Here is a 12,928-nt window from a genome sequence, read left to right on the forward strand (position 1 = left end):
TAGAGAGTTATTTGAATTTGTCGGTAGAAATGTGTCCGAAATTAAATTCCTTAGAGGTGAGGTCACGCGAATAAGTGTTACAAAACTTGTTTGTAACTAATGTTTTAAAAAACAAACTTGATTCCCTAAAGACTACTAAAGGGGACTTAAACAGCAGAATGTGATAGTTTTTTGGTTGTTTAAACTGCATTGAGGGACTTCCCAGGCCGGATAAAGTGTCAAATTTCTATTCCGGCCACTGTATCTTCCTCCGTTTGTTGCGCTTGTATTACAAGCTTTAATTTTAGCAATTACTTGTGCAGTCCCAACTCCAACTCCCAGAGTCTCCCTGTCCACGGATCATTTGGAGTATCCTGTTTAAGGACAAGCAGCTGCACATTGTCTTGGAAGTGAAGCTTCAATCACGAAATTTGATCGCCACTTAAAACCAGCAGCACCAAATAAAAAGCCAGTAAAATTACTGACCATCGGTGGCAGCAGCAACAACAAGTGGCAAGCATCCGGCTCTTGACCTGAAAATCATCAACTTTGAACCGTCCATCGGCATTTCCTGCCTCAATTTACACTGCGTTGGAGCACTCTCCCTGCTGCCGGAATGCTGGCCCACATATCGCCTGAGCATATATCCGCACATATAGCGCATAAATGGGATCGGGGTTAACGCAAAAATGCTCAACTTAACTTTGTGCTGACATAAAACTCGGACAGGACACGCGGACAACGGCCAGATACAATGACTGGCAGCACTTTGTGTCCTGCCCCACAGCCAGCCACGCCTCCAGTCGCTCACGCCCCTGGCCACCGCTTGTAAGTGGTGGGGGCGGGCGGTGTATGAAATTACTCGAAATATTGAATTACGCGTTTTAAATTAAAAATATTTTTTCGCGATTGCATTAAACGAAAGGCGAACTAATTAAAGGCGATTTTTCGTAATTTTCGTCCTGTCTCCCTTTGTTCTTTCTGTCTCCGCATTTCTCTTTTGCATTGCCAATGCAATTTGCAGTCTGAAATGAAAGTTGGTAAGTAAGGATGCGAGATGGAAGCCAGTTAAGAGTCCTCAAACCGGTGACCTGGGGGGGATTTATGGCATTTACAATAGCAAATATCTTATATGCGGGCTGATCCGAGGGGCTGATCACTGTGTTATATCACCCATTTAGAGCACACGTAGTGATCTTGAAATGACCAAATTTCTGATAATACAATAAAAAAATAATATTAGTGTATTGAATTTTACATTGCATGATTGACTATGAATTTGTGTTCAATAAAAAAGAAGGTTATCTTAGCAATCCCTATAAGGGTTTAGTATTTATTTGCATATGTCTGTTGCAAATGGAAGTGTCAGGAACATTTTACCCTAGGTCACAGCTGCCATACGGAGGAAACTCGTGTCGCCATCGAAGCGCAAATTTCGCCTGATTGAAAGAGTTACGATCTGGGATAGAAGTACTTTGGCACTTGGCACATGGCACTCCATTTCCCCTGCCCATCTGGTTCCCGCTCCCCTCTCCGATTCCCATTCCCACAGAGAACTCCTTGTGGCAGACAATGCGGGCGGTCGTGGCAGGAGTCACAGAGTCATTCACAAGCCAAAACAAACAATGCATCAATCAATAAAGATTTCCGCACCTAATAAGCCGCAGACAAGCGGGGAAATCGAGTGCCGAGGTATGATGGGAAGCGGGAAGGTGGGGTGGCGGGACCATCATTGACGCCGTTCACCAATTAAAGGCCAATAGTTGCCGTTGCCATCTCCTCGCCCCCCAAAAGGTGTTAATCGAATTACGACTCCGAGATCGCCTGCTACTTTGACTTGGGGCTCGACTTGCATAGCTGCACCCTCAATGGTGCATTCAATGGTGCGTTCGGGTGGAGGAGGCAGGGAAGGAGGTGGCATGCAGCATCAGCTGCCTTAGTTCATGCCCAATGTCGTTGCCGGCATTTCCATATTTTCAAATTTGAATTTTCTATTCCGACGGAGTGTCGACACTGCCTGTTGGATGGAGCAGGACACTCTGAAGAGCAGACATCGTTTATCAGGCAACACTTTGGACCCCGCTCCGCTTCCACATCCTCCAGCTCGTAAAGAAAATTACACACATGTGTGGCTTTTCCTCGGGACGCGTCGAGGAGGCGGGGAAAATGGGAACCCAGTCGCTTCGTTTGGCTGCCTGCGTAAAATTTGAAAACACGTTAATGTCTGGCTGCATTTGAGCAATTTTGTGGTGCGTTCCGTTTTACCAAGAGATCTCATCGTAGCTCCGTTAGGATATGGGGTCTAGGAGTAAAGGACAGGTGGGGAATTCCTGGGATATGAGCAATTAAGTTCTCAGAAGTAAAACCATTCAGTGAGTGAAATGGGTTCAGATCTTAGAAATTAAGCACTTAAATTAGCAAAATCATAAAGTACCCAAATAGTTTTATACGCCCAAGTCGAAAAGTAATTAAATTATTTACATGAAATTAATTCTAACATCTTTATGTTTTTCAAGTGAGAGGTTTATACATTAAGATAAATAAATCTAAATAAATGTTAAGATAAATGTCGACAGACAGTTTCTTAAGAATGCCATGACAATCCATTTCTCCCGTTCAAGATATTTGCCAGCAGCTCCCCAGATCGTTTTCTTCAGGACCTTCCACGGGGCTGCTGTCAACACTGCAATTACGAAACAGTTTCGACAGCCTGCTGCACCAATTGGACGCCTGAAAATGGAACAGAGCCTGGCTTCTGGCTGTCGACAAAAGATGGCATGCAAAAAAGTGAAATATTTTGGGCATAGAATTATGCATATGCAGATGCAGATGAAGGGAGCATTTCAATGGCAGAGCTCCGGCTTTGCCGGAAAGGAGCCCCTTTTAGCGCACACGAGTTTTCAACACCTTTCGGGAACTCACGCTTCATTTGCATGTAACCATGACACAACGGCGGAGGCGGAGGCGGAGACAGCGACACATGGAGCGGAGACCGCATAGACCACCAAAAGCGAAGAGTCCTCCTCTGTAGATTCGGATCCCCTCTTGCTTCTCTCTTGCGGGTGAGTGACAACCGCAGGGTAAGACCGCATACATCAGAAATAATAATAACCAGCAATGCAGAGTGTCGAGCGCTGAGCGCCAAACCCAAACCCAAACCCAAACTCTATTGGGTGCCACCCGCTCCTCTTTCTCCCCTTTCCTGTCGCCTTTTCCTTTCCTTGGGTTCCTTGGGTGCGGTTGGCAGTGTGCTCGGGTTTCGGGTGGTGTCTACACAATCGAATCATGGCAAATATTTCCAAATGCGAGATGTGTGGAAAGTGCTAACGACGCATCTGCATATTTTGTCAACTGTGAATGGGGCCAAAGGATGCGGGAGCCGGAGTCCTAACGAATGTGTCTGCTGCGATGGCTGTCATTGTCACAAAGGTGATAAGCAATTGGCGCGGCTTGGGGTAACTCCCGCTATCCCCGTTCCCCGTTCTTCGTTCCGGCAGAGCACTTGACTCCCGATAATTGCCGGTAAAAGCGGGGCGGAGCGCAATCAGCAGACAAACCAGGACTAATCAAGAGGACCTTGACTTTGGAGGATTCGGCAGGACTTTTCATTGAATTTCCATTTTCATCTAACTTAGTTTTGAGCAGCTCAGCTCCATTGTTCTGGCTTCGTTTTTGTTTACTAATTATAATTTAATTTGTTTATTTCGCGCCAAGGGCAAATTCAATTTTCACTTTCTCTTTGTGCCAGAGCTGTTTGTCATTCGACTGTTCTATTTGCATAAGTCGTGAAAAAGTTGTCTTCTCGCTGGCAGGAAAAATGCTAGCAAATATTTATGCAAATCCGGGAAAGAACTTGAGTAGTTGCACCCTCCACTCCACCCTCCACGTCGCATGCATCAAAAGTATATCAGCGCATCTCCTGCTTTCCTTATTCCAAGACAAATGACCAGCCGCGATCATCAACAAGTTCATCAGCGGGCGCCATAAACGTTTGTTGATTACCCGCAGCCTTGCCACACTTTTTCGTGCCACCTCAGAAGGCGGAGCACCGGAGAAGCGAAAAAAGTGGGGATGGGGCTTTGCTAGTTATTTGCATTCACTGGGGGATCCGTTACACTCCAAGGGCAACCTTTCTTTCTTTCGCTTTCCCGTTTATCGTCCGTTGGCTTGTGGCGAAAGATGAAAGTGTTTGGCAGCCGTCGTCGACGGCAAATGGAGCAGGCCACCACTGCCAACCTGCTCCTTGGCTAACTCGCATTAAGTCCACACCTGCCCTGGCATCATCATCATCTTCTCCAGCTGCCCAAAAAAAAAAAAATGGGAAAAGGGAAAAGGGGGATCAAAATGGAGCGCTCACAAAATGGAATAGAATTGCAGATTCATTTCACTCAGTGGGATACAGTCGGCAAGATTGGGGCGGGTGGCATACCTTTTAGCTGGTTTATGTTTGCCTTAGCCAAAGGAAAAGGTCAAAGGCCAAATCAGTTTTCCAGCTCCCAATTCCCAAGGCGACCGCAGATTGGAAAGAAGCCGGGCGGAGGAAACCCATTCGTAAACCATCTAAGCAGCAGCTTATTAACCTTACTGAACCCCAACCGGAATTGGAAAATTCCCTTAATCAATCAAAATATGAAAAACGCAATTTTTACCAACAAGGTGCAGCTTATTTAATTAGTTATTTATGTTTAAATAAACTTTTTCGCTGATTGCATATGAATCGTACTTAAATTGATTGACTTATCAATATTTATTGTGAAAAGCACATTTTGAAAACTGTCATCAGTTAAAAGATCTACATTTTTATACAAAATAAAAATCCTTTCAGTATTGATAAATCTAGCCAAAAGAAGCATTACGAGGTATTTAACATGCTCTTAAACAAATGAATGAATATTTATTTTTTTTTAAAACAGTACAACATTAATGTGCGCCATTTTTAGGGTTAATGTTTTCAAAATTGAGGGCAAGTTGGTAATGGGTATTTTTTAGGGGCTTACATCCGAATGTGCAGGCAAAAAGTGTGTATTTTTTGGCGATTGTAAGTAAGCATTTTTATGAGTGCATTGATCCATGAGCGTAGTCTGTTCGATGCGCTACTATTGGGGTTCAAAGCTTGTTTTTGCTTTCGCACCAGGGAAAATTCGATTTGTCTTTTCTTGAGATTTCTCTCAAGTGAACGTCTTCTTCTCCCGGAATTCTCCTCTGCCCCCGCAAGCTACTTCATCAGCTCATTCTCCATATTTTTCCCCGCTTTGCTTATATTTTTTCGCTTTGGCTGGATGTGTCTTGTGTCTTCTGTATCTTTGTCTTGACGCCTTGCCTAGCGGCAAAGTTTGTCGCCTCCTCAAGTTCCGCGTCCTTCGTCGTAGTCCTGCGGGTGTCCTGGTAGCTCCTGGCTCACAATAAACCACTTTACAGCTACTAGTTTTATTTGCTGCAGCTTCTTTCTTATTTTGCGCTAACGGAATTGAATTAAAATTTACATTTTTAATCATTTTTCCGCGCTGTGACTTTAATTCAACCAATTCTCCCAGCGCGTTTAAAATGCAGTGCAATTCATTTGTGGCACAGTCCGTCTCTGTCTCATTTGCTTTTAATTAGTGTGAAAAGCGCAAATTATTCTCCGCCTTTCTGCTACACCGCCCCAAAACCCCGCCTATCGGCATTGCCCACCAAGTCGTAATTGGCTTACAACGACTGATGATTATAATGTGCAGGCATTATATATATAATTACTATCGCGCTGCTTATGCTCAACCTGCTTCGATTGGAAATTGTGAAATTCTGAAATTCTGAGCGCTTTCGTCGCCTTTTCTGCCTGATGCAATATTGTGGTTGGTTTTCAAGTGATTTAAAACTACATATTTGAGGTGTCCGATTTGCATTCAGTCTGCCCAACGCTGCGCAGCTTGGCGTATCTCTTCTCTGAACAAAAGCAGCGGACACTTTGCAGAATTTGACAATGTGGTAAGTGGAGAAATTATAGACACAATCCCAAAAGTGTTTGCCACAGAATTTGCAGAACTCAACATTATTCATTCTGCACATTTGCTTAGATATGCAAGTCAGATTTTAATTACACTCCTTTCGTTAATTGATTACATCAGGCAATCGATTCCCTTGTCTCCCGTTGGCATCCATCACATTGCGACTAAAACTCGGCTATTTGGAGCGGAAAAGCTTTGGCAATTCTCTGGAGTATGTTTCCATTGTTTATTGCTAATGTTGTGTCGCCTTCCCCACAGACAAATACCCCGCGCACACACACGGATATCCGAAGTTAGTTAATAAATTTAACGTTGATGAGCCAGGGAAGAGTGCAAATTGGCCATCAATCGGGAACTCAGGCAAGCAATGGGCCTTGTCCTAAGTAGGTCTCAACTGAGAAACTGAGGAACCGAGAAACTGCGGAACTGCGGAACTGTAGAACTGCCGACTTGACAAGCTGACGAACGGGCAAACTGACAGACGGAAGCCAGAAACGGGCCCATTATTGTTGTTAGTAGGGGGCGGCATCCCTCGTGAGCGCAAATTAAATGCAAATTCAATTAATTTGAAGCAAACAATTTGCTTAAATTAATTAATTGAATGTGAATCTAAAGTGCTTCCAATTTAACGCTGAAGAGCTCGGTTCCACCAGCTGGCCACTGAGGGGGCTGGGGGGTTGAGGGGACTTATGGGACTAAGGGCTCCCTCTGCGTGTGTGAGCTCGGCATTTATAGAAATTATTGGAACAGGGGGCCGGAAAGAGGCGTGGCACTGCACTAGGGCGATGCGGCGAGCCGCAAACTTTGGCAACGTTGCGTATGCGTAATTCTGCATTTGCTTTGCGTTTGGGCCCGACATCGGGCATTAAGCAAACTGTTCACTTCAAAATCAACTCGAAAATAAACAGCAGCAGCCAAAATGCAAATACAGCCCCGTGTATTAGTGTGTTTCCATGCTGATTCGAGATGGCGGCGTGAGCCATTCAGGGGAAAAATAGTTTATTGTTGTCGTTTTTTTCTTGAAACATATTGAATGGGCCACAAGAAACGGGTAGTTTTGAGTGGCAAACATTTAAAATCAGATACTTAAACTATTTATTTAAACAATCTTTATGTCCACATCCAGTTACATAATTTATTTATTCGTTTGTGACGTTGTGACTTTTGAAGTCATTCGCACAAACATTTTTTACATTTCGTCAATCCTTACTCAGATAACTGTATCGTTTAAATTCCCATACATATAATTTTAGTATCAACAAATGCTTGCAAACTGCTGATCAATATTACGGAATTCAAGGGTCACACATATAGGCATAATTTAGAATAAAAATCTCTTTGTAAGCTAACTTTCCTGGATTGATTACGATAGGCATGATAATTAGTATTTCTGTTGCACTATTCCGTTCGCTACCTAATTCAGATACATATCGATGTTGCCCCCTCACGCATGCATCTCCAATCGCAGCCGCAGAAATTTTCGGGACCACTCTCTCTCCAAAACGGCTTTCATCGGTTAACCGGCAACAAGGCAACTACTATCGAATGTGGATGACTAACAGCTATTACTACCATGCCACGCCTCCATTGGCTGTTCTATCAGAAGCCCCTTCACCGCTCCGTTGGCAGTTTGAACGTTGTTTGCATTTTATATTTGCCAAGTTTTTATCGCTCGTTATTCACGTGGTTCGAATTCGCTTTCTGGCCTAAAGGATGGGAGCTGCTGCAAAATTATGCGCTTGATTAATATGCGAGTTCAATGCGAGTGTGCCACGCCCATATGGCATCCCTCCCACCGCTGGAACGCATAACTGTTTATTTTGATAGTTTAATGTGTGTGCTAGTAGGCGGCTGTTTATTTGCTTTTAGCCAAGCTACTGTTGTTGTTGTTATTATTTGGCCAGCAAATACACACCAAAATGGCAAATTTGCGCATTGCCAAAGTCAACGAATTGTAAATGATTATAATGATTTTCTTTTATGAGAGTTAATTTAAGTACAGCAAAAGCAAATGAGCAAATTGATCACAACCATGCTGTTATGCAATTGTAAGGGGGCACAAATAACGGTTCCATTGAAAATTCGAAAGCCAGTTCATATAGGAAGTTGACCCAATCCCTTCGACGACCATTTCCACGATTAATCACCTATTTCAGCGCACCAAGCAAACTTGGGATTTGACAAAGTCGCAGCCATAATAAAAGATATTTTCACTTTCGTTGGTCAAACTGGATCCGAGCACAGTATGAAGTCGAATCCAGGGTCTGACCAAACAACAAGGCATCCCGAGCGATAATAAATTTAAGATCATTTATCATTTGACGCATTTCGGCTAACAAGCAAATTCGACTTCGCCGGAGACCCTTGAGACTTGAGACTACCAAGCAAATTCAGAGACAAAGCTAAGACAATGACTCGCCGACCTATATCGATAAATATCATTTGTTTGCCTGGGACCCAATAGACCAAAAGACCAGGCCAACAGCATCTCGGGTCAGCTTTTTGGGTCGAGCCGCGGGTAGTTTCCAGCAATCTATTGACAAATGCCCTGGCCCGAGCTTTAATTGCCACAAGCTGCTCCCTGAACCTCTCTTTCTAATAGATTTTATCGGCTCAAATTCAATATACATAATTCTTGTGTGAGCTTCGAGGGAAAAAACTAATTTTTAGTTGATTAAATGGAGGGATGTGCTACTGGTCCCCCGGTTCTGAAATTCCCCTTTTGAAAAGCAATGTAGATAGCAACTCCTCTGTTAGTTCCTATTCGATTTATTTTACAACCGCTCATTGTTTGCTATCCCTTGTTGCGCGATAATCACATAAGAATAGGCGAATTGGAAAAACACTAGAAAAGCTGAGGCTAAGTTCCATAAGAAATCGTAAACAATTCGATTGCTTTTTTTCGGTTGATATGTAAGGGCTCGGAAACTGTGGCCACAAGAATCGTAGGTAATACGTATTCAAATATTTCCATCAAGTTCTGAGGTTTAAGGTTGCGTTGAGCCAGACTCACCTGGAATGAGGAAAGAGATAAGTTAAAATTGAGTACTACTCAAGCGAATCTTATGTATATATCCAAAACCCATCCTCTAGACCCCTTTACTCTTTCCTCCAGGGAACGGTGATGTGAAACAGTTATTACGGCTGTACGAGCCATGTACGAGCCATATGCCAATTAATGTGTGCCTCACGCACCAAGGGGCAGGAAACCCGATCCTAAGTTTGGCAACCAACTCATGCAGCCCCGAATGCCACGCAGGCGACAAATATGGCAGAAATGCCAGCAGACTTCTGCTGCAGCTGCGACTTCGCCTAAGGCAATAAAGCCGCGTCCAAAGCAATAATGGCTCATTACGCGAGCCGCTGATGAGAGCCCAAACAACGGATCCGGGTGGACCCCGACTGCCCATATCGCGGCAATGAAATCGTTTCTTCTCTCTGCCCGGCTTACTAAACGCGCGCATGCGCAGCGGGGGAGGGACGCTGCAAACTGCAAACTGTAAACTGTAAACTGCAAACTGCCAACTTGCAACTGCAACTGCCCAGGCAACTGAGCATTTGCGATCGCTTGGAGATTGGGCCACGACGACGACCACAAGTTGCTTGGCATTTGGCCAACTGCCTGGGCGCGCTGGCTCATACCGTCCAATAATATTTATTTGGGTACTGAGCAACGCGTTTTGCCTTATACTTCAGTCAAGGCACTGAACTTTTAACTTTAACTAACAAACCGATTGGAACATTCAATCTACATTTTATTCTTTTTTAATGACATATTCAAAAGTATTGAAGTGCTAACTAGTGGGCTGACTTAAGATTCTGTTTAAAAATGTAATTTTGGTGCTAGCGTATTGAAAACAAGAGATAATAAGTTGTACATAAAATAATAAAATACAGAGCAGATCCGATCTCGCTGTTTTGTTGCACACTGTGATTGGGTGAATGCTTCACACTTGACTTGACCCTTGCGTGGCCTGTTGGCCGGTCTCTCAAGGCTTGCGGTCCACGAGCCCCTCTCCGCACCCAAATAGTTGGGTACCTTCTAATGTTGCTAATTTCCTAACAGAGATTTGATCCGCGAGATTGGCGCCGTCTTGGGTGGGAAGAGGAGGCGGCGGGGGTGGAGATCCAGTGGGCAGCTGCGTGTGTTGGCGTTTCCTCCGAACAGCGGCTGGTTTTGGGTAATTGGTATATCAATTGTTCGCCTCCATTGTTCGGTGCGCGTATGGCGAAATTTACGAGCTTGTCCATTTGGAAATTTGCCTTATACGAGTATGAGGCACAACGTGCAGATTCATTTGCATTGCAAAAAAACGGCAATGGAAAACGCCTTCGATGGCTGCTGCTCCAGTTCTCCAGCTCTGTGGCCCGTGCTCCATACGCATATGAGCAAATGACGGATGTGGAATCTCTGCTTGGCCCATTCGAACTGCATGATTACAACTAATGATCCTGAACAAAGAGTCCAGCCATACATTTTTGGTGTAGTGAGGAGGGGGTAGCTATAAAATTATAGTGGTCCCGATCCGACGCGGATCTACAGGTTACTAAACAGTTCGTTATGGCTAAAATAATATTTAAATGGGAGTCGTCATAAGTGGAGGGCCCCGTCGTAAAATCAAATGCACTTTGTCCTCGTCATCGGGAACTTAACGATCACTTAAGAACTGGAGCGCACTGGAAAGATCGTAAAAATTAGGAAAAGTGAGGAAGGAAGAAAAGCTTAGGCTTTATATGGTGCCCACTCTTAAATACTTCGCAGTCGATGCACAATCAGCGGACAGCGAATGCGATGCAAAGGTTATCTCTATAACTAGCCATGAAGAGAGAAGTTGTCGCCATGAAAAGACCCGCGGATCCCCCGTCTGTCCCGACCCTTTTAAACCGGGATAGGTTATCAATTTCAACGACGGGTCAGCCAGACTGCAGTTTCTATGTATAAGAAACGGTTCCATTGTTCAAGCGGAATTATGACTAAGCTGAAAACTTTGCGATTGACCCCTACGCCACAAATAAAAACAATTGCCTGCCCCATGCATTTATTCCGAGTGTCTCTGTTCTGTTTTTGCGGGTTTACTCATTTTCATTTTCGAATTCATTTCACGTTCTACAAATTTGAATATGGACTTATTTTGTTGTGGTTCTCGTTCATGTTTTTTTCTTTTACTTTTGTCTGTCTTTCAGTTTGTTGGACTTCTCTGGGCAGCTGCATCGGCGGGGCAAGTCCAATGACTCAGTTGTCGGGCGTTGAAAGATTTAATCGCAGCAAGTTTCGTGGCTGCAACGGAGTGGGGCGGAAAAGGGGATGGCCTGCGAGGGGTTTTCGGGGCATACCGCTGCCAGTCCAGTTTTTTTGTGGCATTCCAGGCCTCTCCCAGTCGGATTTCTGTGCCCACACTCAGTCATTTTACTGGTGTTTCTGGAAATGAATTTGTTTACAAAGAAAACCATTCGAAACATTCTAGAGGTTGATCTTAAAACCGAAAGCAGCCAGTAGAGATTCACTCAAATAACTTGTTTGGTGAGCAAGCGATTGACGCACATTTCATTCAACGCCTTTGTTTACCTAGAATTTGCGAATAGTGTATGCCACTTTTGTGGGTATTTTTTGATCCGATGGTTTACACTGGGCACGAATAGCCGAGTAATGAGTTCTAAATTAAGATCTTACCTTGGAAAGGTGCGAGTTTTCATTTCTTTCATGAGCCCCGATGGCTCATCTCCCATTGATCCCGCAGTAACCGTTTCGCTATCATAAACTAAGATTATCTCTAAGGTGGCTTCCCGCATACATCACAAATGCATCTTTTAACAAAGTCACCCTAAGACAACAACAACAATCTCATCAGCGAAAGCTTCTGTCCGCCAAAGAATCCCCTGCAGCAAAAATGTGAAATATGAAAAGGGGAAAAACCAAATAATGAAAAGTGTTTTCAGCGTCGCCAAGAAAAATGAAAATATTATGTCAGGCAGCGGAATAAAAGAAGCAGGAGGCTCCACTGAGGAGGGAACTCCTGCCCGGCAGGTGACATAAGCCTCGAACACACAAGAGCGAGCTCCGCGATGAAGTTAAAGTTCCCAGCCAGCAGCTAGTGAAGTGCAGCCGAGGATGCAGGCGCTCCGGGATCCGCAAAGCCAAGCTGGCAAATGTCAACACAAACAAAGGTAACGGATGGTAGTTGCGGGGAAGAAGAAGCCATCTGAGGAGGAACAGTGGTTCAACCTGCTAGTAAAAAAAAGTTGTCGGACGAAAAGTCTTTCTGAGCTTAGGTTGGTTGTTCTATCTGTCTATAAAAATATGAAATATTAATATTAAATATACTGATTGGGTCATAGCTATTGCACTTGTTTTTTAAACAATTTATATTTCGAGATTGGGTATTTAAGGCCCTAAGTTCTGCTAGCTTGTTACGTAGAAATCTTAGAGTTGTAAGCTATTATTAAGCCATTTTACAATTTCCAATTCTCTTACTAAACCAGCTTTCCAAAAATACACAAATTACGATTGTTATTGTGAGTTAAGACATCCTCAAAGATATGGTAAACGACTTATAATACTATAAATTGGTCAAAAACTGCCGCCTTTGTGCCACTGTACCAGGCCTCCAGGCCTCTCTTGGGGCAAAAGTGGGTGACAGTGCGGCGGAGTGCAGCACTGCACATGTTAACCCTTATGTCCGCTGCTTAGTTAACCCTGCCTATGTGACCGGCGGCAGATTGAGACAGGATGAAAGGGATGAGAAGGGCAGTGCAAGTGGGAGGGGCGCAATTGAAGGTGCATTGGGGCTTCCGCTATCAGCCGTCGCCACAAGGCTGTGGGTTCATCCTGGGCACATCCTTTGTCGCGACACGGAGGTCGCCACACAGAACGAACTGAACTGAACCAATCCGAGCCGAACTGAACTGAACTGAATCGAGCTGAGCTGAACCGCCGCCGTTGTCGTTGTCCCATGGAATTTTGC

At 44.3% G+C, this 12,928-nt stretch overlaps 1 protein-coding gene across 2 annotated transcripts in view; it reads left to right on the forward strand.

Annotated features, from left to right (window-relative positions):
- The first annotated feature begins 5,858 nt into the window (after positions 1 to 5,858).
- Positions 5,859 to 12,928, forward strand: part of LOC120448827 (putative phosphatidate phosphatase) — an 82,336-nt gene continuing 75,266 nt past the window's right edge. For both annotated transcript variants that reach the window (XM_039631025.1, XM_039631024.1), the window contains exon 1: positions 5,859 to 5,946. The gene's annotated coding sequence lies outside the window, so the exon portion shown is untranslated. The remainder of the gene's footprint in view (positions 5,947 to 12,928) is intronic.

This window comes from Drosophila santomea, chromosome 3L (genome assembly GCF_016746245.2).
Source record: "Drosophila santomea strain STO CAGO 1482 chromosome 3L, Prin_Dsan_1.1, whole genome shotgun sequence".
NCBI lineage: Eukaryota > Metazoa > Arthropoda > Insecta > Diptera > Drosophilidae > Drosophila > Drosophila santomea.